The sequence below is a fragment of the Portunus trituberculatus genome, chromosome 50 (genome assembly GCF_017591435.1).
Source record: "Portunus trituberculatus isolate SZX2019 chromosome 50, ASM1759143v1, whole genome shotgun sequence".
NCBI lineage: Eukaryota > Metazoa > Arthropoda > Malacostraca > Decapoda > Portunidae > Portunus > Portunus trituberculatus.
The window spans coordinates 30,699,821-30,718,360 of record NC_059304.1 but is presented as its reverse complement, the minus strand read 5'-3'; positions in this window follow the sequence as shown (position 1 = coordinate 30,718,360).

The window sequence follows — 18,540 nt, the reverse complement described above, 5'->3', positions numbered from 1 at the left end:
GTGATTACCGTATATCATAAAATACTGTTTTCTGTGGTAATAAGCCACAACCTCTAGATTGGACGTGTATGAAACGCGTATAGGCTGAACTCCGGCATCCTGTCACACGGTCGGTCATGAGTCACCACGCATTTTTACTGTCTCTCAGTCAGACGCTGCTCCTCCACCCACACAAAGTTCACACAGGTGAAAAGCTTATGTTTTTTAATTATAATCTAAGAATGTCAAACTTCAGATATTGAAAATCCAACAAAATGATTTGGTATATATATATATATATATATATATATATATATATATATATATATATATATATATATATATATATATATATATATATATATATATATATATATATATATATATATATATATATATATATATATATATATATATATATATATATATATATATATATACAGTAAGGTCTCGGTTTACGTCAGAGTTACGTTCCTGAAACATGACGTAAAGTCGATTTTGTACGTAACTCGAGTTTCCGTACATTTCAAAGCATATTATGGAGTTTTCAACCAATCATTGTTTATGGTCATTCAGGTAAGTTATAGGTTATATTGTTATATTATTTACAAGTATGTAGGAATATGAAACACAAGCTTGTTTTTGTTGTTGATTAGGGCCACGAACGCGAAGGACTACAGGTTGCAGAGAGGGGTGGACGCTTGAGGCCGCCAGAAGGGTGGGCAGGTCGAATGTTGTGACGCCCAGGGTGGACAGCTGGAAGCGTAGTGCAGTGCGGTGGGAGTAGAAGCGTGGGCAGCGGGGCAGGAAATGCAATAGGAAAGGGCAATAGGGATCAGCAGACAGACGCAGACGGTGCAAGTCAGCTACGAGTGTCGTGTGGCCCAGGCGAAGGCTCCGGAGTTGTTATTGTTGTGATGGGTGTGCAAGCCCTCAAGGTCGTCAACCTCCCCGTTGTCATGGTAATGGGCTTCCCATTTTCTTCTTCCTCACACACAGCTGCTGCCTCCCTTCTCATGTCTTTTAATTATGTCCTCTTTTTTCTTGTAGCGTAATGGTTTTCCTTTTCTTAGCATCACTGCTGTCACTAAGAAGTTTTCTCTTTGGTGCCATTGAGGAAGATACTAAGAACTTGAGTCAGTAAACGCAGAAGTAGGATAACACTCTTGCCAGGGGCGATGGTGTGGTGGAAGTGAGGCAGGGTGTTATTGTATTCAAGCGTGAGGTGGGCGGTGTGGCGGGCAACCACCAACAATAACAATAAATCCCGCACTTTACGATTTATAAATTTTCAATTTTTTTAATCTTAAATTGCCTTATAGTGGACTGACGTAACTACGAGTTTGACGTAACTCGAGACCGACATAACCCGGGACTTTACTGTATATATATATATATATATATATATATATATATATATATATATATATATATATATATATATATATATATATATATATATATATATATATATATATATATATATATATACTTAGGCATTTTGCATTATTGTAAATAACAGCATATTCTTATTTGATTTATAATTAACAGTGCTAGTGCTAGCCTTTTCCAAGATATCATACTGGAATACGTGGAAGCTCGAATTATATATACGTATATTAATTTTAATGCAAGTTTAATTTTTCAGTTACTTGTGTTAACCTAAGGATGCAAAAATTCCATAACTAAGAAAGTAACGATTCTGTTTTGTAATCATGTGCATTGTGTATAATTTGTTGCATATTAATTATTTAAGATCATAGCAATACACTAGAAATTTTGAATAAACTAAACTTTTTTCTATTTAATTGAAAAGATTAGGTGAAAGCTCATTTTTCTGAATTGGTCTACTAATGTCTAATAAATTAATATCAAAGGATGTCAGATTTAATTTAAGAGAAACATACACAACAAAATGAGTTTCTTTTGCTAATATTTTATATCTGTTTTACAATTTTAATAATTTGAAAAATATTTTTGATCGCTAAAATATCGTCAATAAAATTAATAATGAAAATGCACAAGACCAAATGGTCGCTAAAGGAATAAGAAGTAAGAATGTAAAATAACTGACAAGAATCAGAAGACTGAGATATTCATTCCAATTACTGAGTAATTTACCTTTGCAAATGGCTTCAAAAAGCTTTTAGAATTGCTCCTATTTCACAAACGTTTTCAGAAGGACTTACAGCATCCCCCAAAACAAAGCTTCCCATCTAATAATGCTCGCCGTCCACCAACTCATCCTGGTGTCCAGTGCAGTAATCACTATAAGTAGTAGTATCGGTATCGGTGGTATCGGTATTGATAGTAGTATCGGTATCGGCCCAATGGCACCAATCGCTATCTGTGTAGTTTTCATTTTTCGCCAGCTGGTTTAATTCACATGTTGGTCCTGCCTATTGCGCCGAACTGTCGCTCTTGTGGAAGCCCTATTAAAAAAATATATATACAGATATTCATGCCTACATACCTCATAATATAAACGTTTGGCTATTTATCTATGTGTCTGATTGAAAATGACATAAAAATATGCAAATATATGTTCCTAATGGTGCAAAGTATGGATGTACCAGTGTCCCATCAAAATATTTTTTGTAAGTCTAGTAGTACATATATACCTTATCACAAAATTGTCAGAGTTTCTGCATAGGATAATGCTCCACTCAAAAAGCGTAGAGCAAATATCACTGAGTAGCATTTATAAAAAAAAACTATTTTCGGAGTCTGTGCCAAAATAACCTGGCCAACATTACCGAAACCGAATTTTCCTAACTGAATCACAACAAGCGAACTTGGTATGCCTTTTGATCTCAGAAAGTTTCTCAGAGTTGGCGCTGTCCATTTTCTAAGTTCATCCTCACTAATATCCATAGTGTTATCCATAGTGAAGTCGTTGTGTAGCGAGTGTGGCGATGGCTCTTAACATGCTAGATTTGTTTACGTTTCCATAGAACAATCTCGGTGCATGTTAGACAATATCCTCTATACTGTTAATTTCTTAAGACTATTAATTGTTGTGATTTTCTGTATGAACATAATTCATATTAATTCTTATGGAAAGAAAAAGGCATTAAAACTACTCTTTACCTATTAATGGTCTTTTCTAATTTTTGTCCCAGAAATGGAGATGGTAAAGAAGAGTGCTCGACATATATATAAACATTTCCACTTTTTTAGCTTATATGCAACGAGAACATTCTTAGAAAGATTATAACTATTTTATTAAACCATTTAATATTTACAAAACGTGCAGAAAAGTACGTTCCAGTTGACCAACTTGCTGTGAAATAATTAACCCATCTGGCGGTTGAAGGCACCTACATAGCAGATCGCGATCGGTCCCATTAGGTGGTATCGGTATCGGTATCGGAACCAGCCAAAATTTTGGTATCGGTACATCTCTAATCATGATGTACCGAGTAGCAGTACTGGATTGGGATTATTACCCAATATTAGGGTATTTGTTTAGTCCAAATCCTCATCTTCTCTTCATATAGGTAGCTAGGAATTCTTATATAGGGAGTCCCTATAGGGGGAGAAGGGAGATGACGTGTGGCTGCGTGCGCAGTCATCATGGCTGCCGCCTTATAAGATGAGGAGCGTGGTGGCATCGCCCTCAGAACATCACCCGCTCTCGTCTCGAGCACCGCCCCTGTGGAACCCTTTGCCACTTAAAGCACAGCAGGCCCAACCAGGCAGAGAGACCTAAGCCTCAATTAGGCCCAGTACAAGAGACTGAGCCTCACGAAGGTTCAGTATAGATGGTGGCAGCGGTTTAGATGTGTTTTATATAGGCACATCGACCCACTTAACTTTCCGTAGAAACTGGAGTAATCAGTGCTTATCCCCCCCCCAGTTGTTTAGTAGTGAAGTGGTGTTTCTCCTCCGTTTATTTTTTTTTTTTCTTATTTTTGCCTCATGTTTTGAGTGGCCATTGTGGGACATAGCCAAGTCCTGGTAGTGCTTCCAGGCCTACCTGATGATGTAGAAGTGAGCCTGTTCAGGGTGCCCGGCCCCAAGGCACGAAATTTTTTCACAAATTCGGTCTTCATCAGCATCTTCCAGAGTAAATTTGATTTAATAATTCTGTGGATAGGGAGTAATGACATCCACTCCAGATGCAGGGTCAAAGAGATAGTGGCCGATATCAAGGCTATAGTGGAGCAGCTAGAAGCCGTGTATACCCTGTTACGGCCCGCCCGTAACATACATTACTACTAGGGTTTCCTTCCCGGGATCCCGTGATCCCGGGATCCGGATCCCGGCCATAAAATGTTTTTTTTTCCTTCCCGGGAAATTTACGAAATTCCGGGAAATCCCGGGATACTTTTTTTTTTTTTTTCTCTCTTATGTCGGCTACAAAATACGAAAATGTATGAGAGAGAGAGAGAGAGAGAGAGAGAGAGAGAGAGAGAGAGAGAGAGAGAGAGAGAGAGAGAGAGATGCCTGGGTTAGGACTTGGGAGCGAGACAGCGATGGGCTAAATCAGCTGTACGAGAACAGTACGTGTCGGACTGTCGGCCCGACACGTACTGTTCTCGTACACTTCTGGCAGTGAGTGAGCTTAGTCTATTCTGTTCCATCCCTGTGTAAAGGTGTCAGTGCCACTGGCCAAGCTTCTATATGGATATGGTAATATGCAAATATTCATATTCTATACATATAAGGAAACTCCATGTCATTTAAAATACTTTCTTCATACTTTCACACGGTAAGTAGTTAAGTAGTTTCTCTGTCTTTTTTTTTAACTCTAAGAGTCGCTCGTTACTAAAAAAAAAAAAAAAAAAAAAAAGTCCAACTGAGGTTCACTTACGAATTATAATAGAGCACATTATCTGCTACGGGAAATCCCGGAATCCCGGGAGAAGTCTGGATTTTTCCCGGAATCCCGGGATGCCATAAAATCCCGAAAACAGGAAACCCTAATTACTACCATCACCTCCTCCGCTTGTTACCTCGTTCGCCACCTCTCCGCCTCCCCTTCCACGTCACCGTCTCGTGAACCTTCCACGCCACCGTTTCATGAACCCTCCACGTCACCGTTTCTTGAAGCCCCGCTACTGTCCCGAAGTTGGATTCACGCGGCCCCTTTCGACTCAACCCGGAAGTGTTGAGCCAGCTCTTAACTTTCTGGAGTGCAAGTTGAGATCCAAGCCTCAACCAGTGAACACAACGCCTCTTGGGTCTACCGTGGGATCAACCATCACCCAGCACTTCACCACTGCGACACATCATAAGTATCACTTCCCCTTGTCCGTGTTTTCCACATTGCCTCCATATAGGATTAGGATTATTGTTAGGTATCAAGTTGGGTTCTTTATTGTTGTATTTATTACTGAGTTATATGTATATGTGTATGTCATTTTCCTGTGTTTCATGTTATATATCTGTGTTTCATGTTTCATGTTATATCTGTGTGTCAATATCATTATGGGTTATTAAAATAGCTTTTTAAAGTGCCCCCTTTGCATTTCCTCACCAGTTGAACCTGCAGTTTTTTTTTTTTATTGTTATTGTTCACCGGCTCCCCGATGCCAATCTTACCAGTTTAACCGGTGAACGTAACAACCCCGAGAATAAAAATTTGCTTGATTGAGCCCCGGCGCCCAGATCCCGTGAGGCAACCACCTTTAGACCAGGAAACGTACAATCGCATTGCTCAAGTAGTTAATAATAACTTGCAGAAACGTAGCCTAAAAACCAAGTACTTCATCAGTTTTGGAGCACGCCCGTTTGCCGAGGGCTTGGCCAGGGATAGCGTACACTTTAACCGCCAAACACGGGAATACATACAGTCTAAGTTGAGAAACGCCATCCAGGATTCATATTTGTATTGGCCAAGTCAACTCTGGGGTCACAGCGACAGGAAAGAGGAGGAGGAGCAGTGAGAGTTAGGAGCGCGTCCCTTTCCCCCATGATGTTTGTGTTAGTGGTTCGGCGGTAGCACGGGGGCCCCCAAACTCCCCCACAAGTAATTACCTTTGGGTGGTAGTTGGCGCCGTGCCGGTCCCCCTTGCTACCCTCCTACCTCTGGTTTATCTGCGCGGATAAGCTAGGGGAGGAGACCAAAATTTTTCTTTTTTTTTTTCAGTTTAGTGGTAATTTTTTTTTACCTTTCCCATTTGGCTCATATGTTCTGGCATTTTTTTTTTTTTTTCAGTAAGTTGTTTTCTTATGCATTGATATTTTGGTGTGATTAGCTTATTGTCTCCACAGGAAGATACGTTGTTTTTATAATGAGAATTTAAGTTGTGTTTTGGTGAAACAAAAAGCCACTGTTCACCCAATTTTCATTTTGTTTAGTTTGTGACAAGTTGTCAGGTATTTTTTCTTTCGTTATGGATGAGTTGGCGGATTTTCTGAGCTTAAGGGCGGAGTGGACGCCTAAAAAGGAAAATGAACCAGTAGTTAAAACCGAAGATGATACGGTAGTTAACCAGATAACGAGCATAAGTCCGTCAGACGCAGAGGCAGTAAATAACTTAGAGATGGAGGTAGATGCCTTGCGTGATTGTGTCCACGATTTGTTACAGGAAGTTAGAGAGAACAGGGAGAAGCCAGCGAGTAACCCTGTTAAATGCCTCATGAAGCCCCGTGACATCCCCGTCCTTGAACTGCGTCACTTGAGTGGAGTAGAAGGAGTTGGCCGGTTAGCTGTTTTTTTCTCACAGGTGGAAAGTTGCTCAATAGATAATAGAGAGAGGCAACAGATAGTTAAAATGCGCGTGGAAGCACCATTAGCTTTACTGGTGCAAACGGTAGTGGATAAGGAAGTAACCTAGGCACAATTTAAGCAATATCTTACAAAGGAGCTCACGGACCAGAATGAGGAAAGGCTATTTGATTCTCTGAATGATTTAAAATATTCGGTGGAAGACGACCCCATCGAAATTATGACAAGGTTGAAATGTAAACTAGCTTTGGTTACCGTAAGGACTGATGCTGATGACGTGCCGTCTCAGGACAGGTTGATAAAGAACAAACTAATAAAAGATATGCCGAGAGACTGCAGGGAAAGATTAGAACTGTACCTGGCCGAAAAAGTACCGTTAACCAGGTTTCTGACCAAATTAGATACTGAAAGACTGGTGGTAATGACTCAGAAAGAGAGTAGCGTACGAGCGATTAGCCCGGCCCCAGCCCACCTACCGACTGCCCCGCGAGCGGCGGCGGCGACTACACCCCACCCGGCCGCCATATTAACACCACCCGCTAGTAGATTAGACCGGGGCTGCGTTCCGTTGGAAGTTAGCACGCTGCCCCCCCCGCAACCCCCAACGGAACGCAAGGGAACGCGCAAGCCATACGGGTATTGTTGACAAAGATGGCCGTCCAAGTTGCTCTCCTCCTCCTCGCTCAAGAGCTCGCAAAAGACCCTCTGTTGGACGCTGCAGAGCTCCTCTTAGCACGAGAGGAGGAAATATTGCTGAGGCAAGAGGAAGAGGGAGAAGAGAGGTTGCCAAGGCAAGGAGAAGAGGGAGATGATAGGCCGCCAAGTCCTGTGAGGGTCAAGGACTATGCAGAGATGATAGTGCCTCTTTACTCCGGGAAAGACTTATAGAACACTTTCGAATGCAAAGGGAAACTGTCCCTGCAGCCACAGGTGCTGGAGGGGCCTCTGCAGCAGCTACCATGGCGGTAGAGGCTGTCTCTTCTGCCTCAGAGGCTGTGTGAAGAAATGCGACACATATAACACCGTCTTTTATTGCTATAAATATTAATATTTTCGTCATATTGCCTTATTCCAGCATTCTACAAGGGATAACAGACTTACCACATTGTTTTGATGTTCTGTGACGTCGCATAAGCTGTCAAAATAGCATTTACATCCCCCACACTGATAATATAGTGGTGAAGCGGCGGACGTCTGCGGTTTGTTGATAAACAATAGTTGCCAGACACCGCCAAGCATTCACCTCCGAGGAGCGCAAGGTCCCGCACGCTCCCGCAAGGCGAGCCGTATGCTGGTCCCCCCCGATTCGGGGGAAGTATGCCATACTGTACGCCATACGGTCCCCAACGGAACGCGGCCCGGGTAGATCAAAGATTACAGCAATGGCGCAGAAGAGAAATACTGCCCATATTGCCGAGCTACTAACCACTCAATAGCCGAGTGCTATAAAAGACCACAACCTGGCTCCTGTTATGATTGTTTACGGCTCAATTGTCGGCGCGGCCATCCATCGTGCCCCAGTAAAGTAAACACAACACGGAATAGGATGTTATGACAATCCCCAGTAATCAGCGTAGATATCAATAACCATGTACTCGAAGCAATGTTAGATATTGGCAGTGATGTTTCACTAATTAAGATCAGTGTAATTAATGAAATGGGAATTCCAGTGAAACAAAGTTTAAAGATTCCCCCTTTGCAAGGAATCACCGGTAAGCAGATCAGAGTATTAGGCCAAGCTTATGTAACAATAGCCAGTAACAGTAACCACCCCATCATTGCTCAAGTAGCGGTAGTTCCCGATGAATATTTCAAAACACACGTATTGTTGGGAATGAACACGATCGGTCAGTCAACTCTCACTCTAGATCACCAAGCTAAGCGGATTCATTGGAACAATCTTGTTTATCCCTTAGTATTCGTGGAAACACCATATGGAAAAGTAAGAATGGTGAGAAAAGAACCTCAGTCTCCCTCTCATAACCAGCGCTTAGGTAGAGTAACAACCAAAACACTAGTGGACTGTTACGAAACGACCCTAGTGGAAGTAAAAGTAAGTGAGGAACCTAATACTGTAATAATGATTGAGGCTAAACATGCCTGTGTTCAAGATGGATTGCCAACTATAATGCGAGTGACTGAAACGTGCACTGTTTTCATTCCTGTTATTAATAACACCAAAGTGAGGTTAGTGTTACGACCAGGAATCTTACTGATAAAGTATGAAATAATAGACGAGGAACAAATAGAGATAGAAGACTCACCCCTGACCATCGCTAAAATAAGTGAAGCCATCGAGCCAGAAAATGATTGTGTGCCCACAAACCAAACCCGGTGGGAAAAGCTCAAAGTAATTCTCGACTCGCGAGACTGGTCACATCTAGAGAAAGAACAAGAGCTTAGTCTATTTCAGCTCATTCAGAAACATCAAAAATTATTCATCGTACATCCTGGCGAATTAGGACTAATACAAGCAGATCCAGCCCACATTCAGGTAGACGACCCAACACCCTGTCGTACACCACTCTATCAATACCCAGAGAAAGCGCGAGAAACTATTCAGCAGATTCTACATGATTTAGAAGGTAAGGGAATAATTGAGAATTCCACAGCCACATGGTTATCTCTGATAGTATCAGTAAATAAGCCTAATGGAGAAAAAAGACTCTGCCTTGACTATCGAAAAGTAAACAAACAACTAACCATGGATATTCATCCTTTACCCAAACTTGATGAGCTAGTAGAAAGTGTGTCAGGCAATGATTATTATGCCACCTTAGATATGCATGAAGCATATTATCAGGTAGCACTGGACTCGGCGAGTAGAGATCTCACGACGTTCAGTGACGGTGTCTCGCTTTATAGGTTTAGACGCTTACCTTTTGGGTTAAGTTGTTCCCCAGCGATATTTGCCCGACAAATGAACCATGCATTAGCTCCCTTACTTAAAGAAAACTGGGTTAAGAATTACCTGGATGATTTAATTGTTTTTGCTACAGATTATACCACCTTAATCCACAGATTGGATAGATTATTCAGCCACTTAGTGTCTGTAGGGATTAAACTCAATTTATCCAAGTGTAGCATTGGGCAGAGACAAGTAAAATTCCTCGGGCACATTGTATCAAAAGAAGGCTATAAACCATACCCAAGTAATGTGGAGGCCGTAAAACAGATGAAACCTCCAACTAACGTGAAAGAGACCCGTAGGTTTATAGGAATGGTGTCGTTCTATCGAAGACACATTGAAAACTGCTCCAAGATACTGGCCCCATTAACTGAGCTCACAAAGAAAGGAATGCCGTTCTATTGGACAGGTGAATGCCAGAAAGCTTTTGAAACACTGAAGGAAAAACTAATACACTCTCCAGTACTAGGAAAAGCCGATCTCAATCGAGAGTTTGTCCTCGAGACGGATAGTAGTGCCACACATGTAGGGGCAGTGTTGATGCAGTATCATGGGAAAGAACCAAATGTCATAGGATATTTTTCGAAGAAGCTTAGACCAGTGGAGACTCGATATTCAACAACAGATCGGGAAGCGTTAGCTGTAGTACTAGCCTGTAGAAAATTCCACCATTATCTATGGGGTGTCCGAGTTTTAATTCAAACTGACTATCAGCCACTAGTCTCAGTTTTTCGCCAACAAACAAAATCTCCACATATGAACAGATGGATTCTGGAGATGCGTGATTTTCAGTTTAAAATAGAGTACAAAGCAGGCAGGAAGAATGTAGTGGCCGACCAACTGAGTCGCCCTGTTCAGGTAGTAAATGTGGTAGGTCAAGATTCATTTCTAGGTTTGACCACCGATGAATTCATTCAAGCTCAGATAGCAGAACCTAGATGGAGAGAGATGAAGGAATATTTAGAAGGAGGAAGAATACCACGTGCTAGATACTCCCCTGTCATTTTGAATCAGTTTATTGTTCACGATGGAGTGTTATATTACTCCAAACAAAAGAAAGATGGAACCATCCTATATTTATTGGTTGTACCCCAGACATTAAAGAAACAAGCTATTGTATTGGCCCATGAAAAAGAGTCTGGACATTTAGGACAACTAAAACCATGTTAAAAGCTGAAGAATATTTTTACTGGCCAAATCAAAGATCAGACATAAAGAAATTTATCAGAGAATTAAGAAGTATACGAGACTTACCTCTGGTTAGTTGAAGTATGCTTAGAATTTTATGAGTCAAATCACCCCTGCCGTCGTGGAGATTTCACATGAGATGTCGCTGTCGCTCAGTAGCTGTCAGACTTTGTAGCCACGAACACCCACATGACACTAAATAACAAACTGATCAAAAGTACAAGCCTTGTACATCAAGATAAAACAGGGCGGGAAGAGGAGGGCATGTGAAATCTCCACGACGGCAGGGGTGATTTGACTCATAAAATTCTAAGCATACTTCAACTAACCAGAGGTAAGTCTCGTATACTTCTTAATTTTACTTCGTCAAATCACCCTCTGCCACGTGGAGCATTTCCCATGAGGCTTTGAAGCCATGTGGGTGTCGTGCCATAATAAATGTCCCCAAGAAAAAGTGGACAAAAGGGTCCAAAAAAAAAAAAACACAATTTCACAACCTGAAACTTCATTGAGCAAAAGTTGAAGATTCACATATTACATAAATGTCAGAACAGTAGAAACTTAAACCAACATATCACATAATGTAGAAAAAACCAAAGCTTCTAGTTTTCAGTCCCTATGCAAACCTGTGCATAATGGCAGTGAATCTCACGCTATGCTCATATCTCCAAACCATTAATAACCCAAAGAAATGGAACAATATTACAATAATTTACACAAGTACAGCCTCCTGAAATGAATCTAGTTGTGGGACAATTTGCTTGTCATAAAACTTAGCAAAAGTACTGGCCCGAGTCCAGCCGGCTTTGGCCATAATAGTAGTAATAGGCACTGACATAGCCTTTGCCTTTGACACTGCCGCTGACCTAACACTACCAGCAGTAAATGTAGTAGTGTCAACACCTGATCTTTTAAGCATCGCCTTAACCCAACGGGCAATGGTGTCCTTAGTGACCGACTTGTGTGGTCTGACGTAGCTGAGGAGAAGTCCAGCATCCTCTCGGGAAAGGTCCCGTCTGATCTCCGCCGTTCTTGCGAGGTAATGCTGTAAGGTATCGCAAACACATAAACTAGTGTCCCTGGAATAAGCTTGAAATTTAATTGAACGAATATTAAAGGAGGGCCTACACTGCTTAATGTGACCCCGTAACCGAACTGAAATAAAGTCCTCTCCTATGCTAATGCCAGTGGTAACTAACAGATGTAAAGTTTGTACACGTGCAGCCTGGGTTAGAGCCATCAGCATAACCAGTTTTAAAGTTAAATCCCTAAGGGTTAGAGTATGCAAGGGGTACATGGATTTCAATTCCCGCAGGACTGGTTGAACGTCCCATGTTGCAGTGTATCTAGGTATGGGTGGACGCAAATTAAATACACCCCTCATGAACCTGATGACCAAAGGGTGGTTACCCGCTCTACAGCCATCCACCACAATGCCCAAAGAGGAGAGAGCACTTCTGGCCGTATTGAGTGTTTCATAACCCACATTCCTGTTAAAAGTTTCAGACAAAAAATTTATAATGTCCGCGACAGTGGGATTACAGGCACTAACGTTCCCTCTAACACAAAATTGTGCCCAGCGCTTAAGGTGCGGGCGGTATTGTTTCTCGGTGCCTGGTTTCCAAGAAGCCAAGATGATGTTTGCACCGTCCTCAGAAACTCCGCGTGCTCGTAAGTGCTCCCTGACAGAAGGCACGCCATCAGATGTGTGTTGCGCATGATCGGGTGATCTTCCCCTGATGATGGGTGTACAAGCACCGCAGTTTTCTGCGATATGAGGCGCGGTAATCGATGAGCATCCCGAGCAACGTGCCCATCCATGGTTGGGACTGCCACAGGGGAACAACCATCCACACTCTGGCTCCTTCGGCTTTCAACTTCTGCAGGCATCTAGCAATTAGCGAAAATGGAGGAAAAATGTAAGAAAGTTTGAATCTTGCCCAATTTAAAGAGAATGCATCCACATGCATTGCCCCTGGGTCTGGTCTCCATGAGCAATATGAAGGTACCTGGTTATTTATCCTAGAGGCAAACAAATCAATAGTTGGTGTACCAAACACTTTACACAATTGTTGGAAAATACGTGGATCAAGCTTCCATTCATGCCTGTCGTTCACCAAGCGCGAGGCCATGTCTGCCAAAGTGTTTTCCTTGCCCGGAATATGTGAACAAGTGATCCAAGCATTGGAAGTGAGGCACCAATCCCAGATCTGGATAGCAATGTCATTGCAAGTGAGAGATTTAGTACCACCCATTTCATTCACATAGGTCATTGCAGTGGTGTTATCACAATAAACTTTAATGTGTTTCCCTGAAAGAAGTGGTGTAAAACCTTGCAACACCAACAAAATAGCTTTGAGCTCCAAAACATTAATGTGCAATAATCTTTCAGCTAGAGACCAAGTACCAGAAATAGACTGAGCATTCACGTGTCCCCCCCAACCTGTGTTGGAAGCATCAGTGTAAATGTCAATATCAGTACCAGGACGAAAAATTCTCCTAACCTGTGTTGATGTGTTTTCGAGCCACCATTGAAGGTCTGTCCGCATACCCTCTGTAATTTTCATGCAACTGTCAAAATTACCTTGAGCACACTGTAAAGCCGCAATTTTAGCTGCCTCTAATTGTCTGTAGTGCAATTTTCCCAATTCCACTGCTGGAAAGGCAGCAACCAAAAGACCTGTAACCCTAGCCACTTCTCTAATCTTGTCATGACTTTTGTTCTTAAGTTTCTGACAAGCTTGAGTGAGTTTCAGAATCCGTCGTTCCGGTAAAGAAACAGTCATAGAATTAGTGTCAATGATGTTCCCCAAATATTCAATTGACTGAGTGGGCTGCAACACTGACTTTGGTACATTAATACAAAATCCCAATCTGTGCAACAAGTCAATAGTATCAGTTACACAAGCAATACATCCAGCTTTAGACTTATTACAAATCAGTGTGTCATCAATGAAACTGGTGATAGAGTAGCCCATTCCTCTCAATGCAGCAAATACTGGTTTCATTAATTTTGTGAAAATTCTAGGCCCTTCAGAAATACCGTTAGGCAGACAAGTAAATTGGTAAATATTGTTCCTCCACTGAAAACACAAAATTTTTTGTTGTTCCTCTGCAATCTTTACAGTGTAATATGCATGTCTAAGGTCTACTGAAGCTAGGTAGTCCCCTGCATTAATCAATCTTATGGCTTGTTCAAAGTTATCCATCTTAAAGTGCTTGTATGGAATATGTTTGTTAAGCTCCTTTAAGTTTAACACCATCCTATACCCACCATCTTTTTTCGGTCTCAAAAAAATGGGGGAAATAATTTGTTCTGCCATCCTCTGTGTAGGAACAATAACATGAAGGTCCAAAAGTTTCCTGATCTCCTCATCAACCAGAGCTTGTTCTTCTAACCTGAATTTATATGTTAATTCCCGAGAAAATAAGTGTCTAACATCATCAACATTAATATCTAGGTGACAATGCTGCACCATGTCCAAGATAACTGGGTCACTTGTAACAGCCTGCCACTCATGTACAAAGTAATGTAACCTGCCTGCTACAAAAGGGGTACTAACCTCACTCACGGTCGGGGCCTCTGGTGACCCCGACCTTTGGCGTTTTTGGCTCCGTGTCCTGACGTGCCAAGAACTGCCGCTGGCCCCCACGGTAACCCCACCGCTGCGTGGCGTAGGGCTGGAACCGAGTGGCATGGCTCCGAAAAGAGGACCTACCCCAGAAGCTCCTGGGCCTGCCACTGGAAGACTTCCATGCAAAAGTACTCTTCTTGGGAGTGATCTTGGTGCGCAGCTTCTCCATGTCCTCAATCTGTTTAGCTGATTGTGACACATCGTCCCCAAACAAAAACTTTGTCATGGGAACTTTGTCAGAACATAAGTGCACATATTTCTGGTTAAGTTCACGTTTCATCACAAACCGCCTCGCCAGTTTGTTATTATGATTGGCATGTCCAAGCAGCGCCAAAACACCATTGAGCAATCACGGAGTTCCCAAGCTCCTGCACCAACTTGTCAAGCACTACTAGGGACTTGGTAAGAATAGAACCAGCTGAAACAATGTCTGAACTTACGTCTTTGAGTCGGGAGTCTGTCCTCCGTGCTTCCGTTTTCAAAGCGCCCAGAATCTGCTGGTTGCACTCAACAGGAACAAGCGCAGTGCAATTGTTAGGACGCCTGGTGACCGGGTCCTCCACAATCGCCTTGTGGTCTTCCTCTTGCAGCCCCTTCTCAACCCAACAATTTACCATGGCCGCCACTTGTGGGTCAATGTCCTCAGAAACCGTGTCACAGGGCCCGAAATCCTTAGCAGCCTGCAGCAAAACACTGCTGCCCGGAGGAAGGTCCCTAACTTCCCCGTCCTCACTGCTGGAGTCCCTAAAGCCCGAAAACGCCTCGGGCCCCTTTTAAGCGAGCCAATTCATCTACAACCACTTGCCAGGGAGGCTCTTGCAATTCGGCCCGTGTGTGGGAAACCTGGGGCCGAGCATGATCCTTGCGCCGACGGGGTAGTTGTTACTGTAGCGGCGACCGAGGCCCTCCTGCCGCCCCACAGGGGAACCACTGGAGCTCCCACTGGGAGCACGGGAAGACGTCCTCTCTCTAGCCCTGGGAGATCTGGTGGTACTCCGCCTACCAGCGGAAAAGCAGGGAACCTCAGGTGGCTGGGCTGCGCGGTGCTCCGGCTCCGACATGTCGTCCGACCTGCACCAAAACAAGCCGAAAGCCTGTGCAAGCCCACTATCACACTTGGCAAATTGGCAGGCCCAACCCATACCAATGCCCTATGGTAGGCCCAACCCATACCATAGATCCACCTGAGTATAAGGCCATGTACCTGTGTGGTAATTGCTGACGCCGAAAACACTCGTGGAAGACGGCGAAAAACAACGTCCGATCAGCCCGAGAACGATCCAGCAACTGACAGCTACTGAGCGACAGCGACATCTCATGGGAAATGCTCCACGTGGCAGAGGGTGATTTGACGAAGTAAAATGTATAATTTGTCAACAATGTAAAACTGCACCAGCTTTACAAAAGACATACCAGGAATTGCCTCCTGTAAATCAGCCTTTGGAAAGAATTAGTATCAATATTACTGAAATGACTCCAGCCAGAGGAGGTTATAAGTATGTATTAACCATCATAGATCACTTTTCAAGATTTGTAAAGTTGGTGAAGTTACGGTCCAGACACGCTGAGGAGGTAGTTAGGGTTATTAAGAGTTACTTGGGAGACTATGGGGTACCGAAGGTACTCTTAGCTGACAATGCGTGCGAGTTCTGCTCACAATTGTTGACAGAACTCTGTCGTATGCATGGGATAGAGATGGTGTTTTCCACCCCATACCATCCATGTGGGAACTCTATCACCGAACGGTTACATCGAACCATGAAGTCAGTGCTAGCGTCTCTCGGGAAAGGACAACCGCACAGGTGGTCCGAGTGCCTCACTCAGTGTCAGCAGATCCTTAATGCGGCCGTACACGAGACCACTGGCGAACAGCCCTATTTCCTTTTCTTCCGGCGCCATGCTCCTCGCTATGTAGGAACTACTTTGCCCCAGGTGGACGATGAAATAGACATTAATACAGCCTTGGAGGCAGTGAGACAATCCTCCCGTGCAAATGGCAGGAAGTGGTTAGCTAGAGCGAACATTGGCAGGAAGGACCAAAGAGGCCTGGTAGATGATTTGGTGTGGATAAAAAGGGAACAGTTTGGTTCGTCAGCTGATAGAAAACTTGGTCTCAAGTGAATTGGACCGTATAAGGTTAAAAAGGTGAATTTAGATGGAATGTCATATGAAGTGGAAAATGTGTTCAATGGCAAAATACTCCATAGAGCAGCTGACCGAGTGAGAAAATATGTAACCGATGAAGGGAACGTGGTAGACATGGAAGAAATTGTAGTGCCTTCCGAAGAGGAGGAAGAAGACAATGAGGTAGAGGAGCCCAGACCGACTCGTGAGAGACAGCCAGTGAGGAGATTTATAGAAGAATACTAAGTGTATAGACCCCTAGGGACATTGGAATCTTGTGACTGCCCTATACTTCTTTTGCAGCTACATCAGACCTGCTGCTGGGGAAGGAGACTGCCACTGTTGGGGGTGGCTGGAATGTTCAGGAGGAGGGGCCTCCTGAATCCAGTCCCCACAGAATAAGGCTTTGGAAAGGACTACGTCGGCCTCTCTACTCCGCCCCTGTACGCCTGAACTGATGGGAAGTGGGTGGCGCAACACCAACTGGGAGGTCAGGTCCTGCCGGACCGGTAGAGACGTCAAGGTCTCACACTAAGTGGAAAGTTGTAGAGTGTGAAATGTTGAAACGGAGGGCAGTAATACCACAGATACCCTGGACACTGTATATAGCTCTAAATGGTTATGTGTGCTCACGGTGGTGTACCGCGATTACGTGGATTGTTATGTGTGTGTTACTTTTTTTTGTTGTAAAAGAAGACGAAGATTTGTTTTCCCTGAGGAAAAAGCCATGTACCGAGTAGCAGTACTGGATTGGGATTATTACCCAATATTAGGGTATTTGTTTAGCCTAAATCCTCATCTTCTCTTCATATAGGTAGCTAGGAATTCTTATATAGGGAGTCCTTGTAGGGGGAGAAGGGAGATGACGTGTGGCTGCGTGCGCAGTCATCATGGCTGCCGCCTTATAAGGTGAGGAGCGTGGTGGCGTCGCCCTCAGAACATCACCTGCTCTCGTCTCGAGCACCGCCCCTGTGGAACCCTCTGCCACTTCCAGCACAGTAGGCCCAACCAAGCAGAGACAGAGAGAGAGAGAAGCAGGACGCCGCAAGGGACGGGCTGCCATTTTTACCTCTCGGGACACCACCATGCGCACCATCATGCCCTCTCATCTACAGCTGAGTTACCCACGGTTTACCCCCCATAGGTCTCCCATCTTATAGGTAGGCTAGGTAGGAAGTTACATGACTGTGATGGGTTGTTATTGAATTAAAGGGTCTATTTTGTTAAGCTTTGTGTGTTCATCCCTCCCCCCTTGGATTCGTTACATCTTTCTTTCCTTTCCTTACTAGGCCTAAGCCTCAGTTAGGCCCAGTACAAGAGACTGAGCCTCACGAAGGTTCAGTATAATGAACCTTTTTTTTTGTTCAAGAATTTCTTTTTCAATTTGTAATAGCTCCAAGCGTTTCGCATGGAGCTCATCCTCCCTCTGGAGCTGTCTTAAATGTCTTTCACATGCCAACTGCAGTGCTTCTTCTTTCCCCGCAAAGGCTAGTTTCTTCTGTGGGCCTTTTTTTTTCTTAGAAGTGGATGGCTCATCCACTGTGGCATGACCATCCGGGTTGTGGGGGTGAGTTAATATGGGTGTTGAAGAAGCCCATGCAGTTGATTCAAAAGCAGCTGGTGATCCACAAAGTGTAATTGAGGCATCTTCTGAAACAACAAAAGGTCGACATAAGATTTGTCATAATACAGACAGAGTGCTTGCTGATGAACTGAGGAGGCTGACAGATGCTTTGGAAGGCTTATGATTAATGTAATTCTGAGATGCATAAGAACACTGTGACTTACCAACATTTTCAACAAGGACTTCTTCATGATAGCCTTGGTCATTGTCATATGGATTACTGATTGGCTCCAGTTTCTCCTCTAGCAGGGGGAGGACAGCCGTAGTGATGGGATCCACTGGCTTTGGTGGTGGGCCTCCTCCCGTCTTGGACCGTGCAGCCTTGTATAAGGAATAGTCCTTTGTTCTGAAAAATTATTGAGGATGGTTTTCATAAATCAATCAATAATTTACCTAATTATCCTAT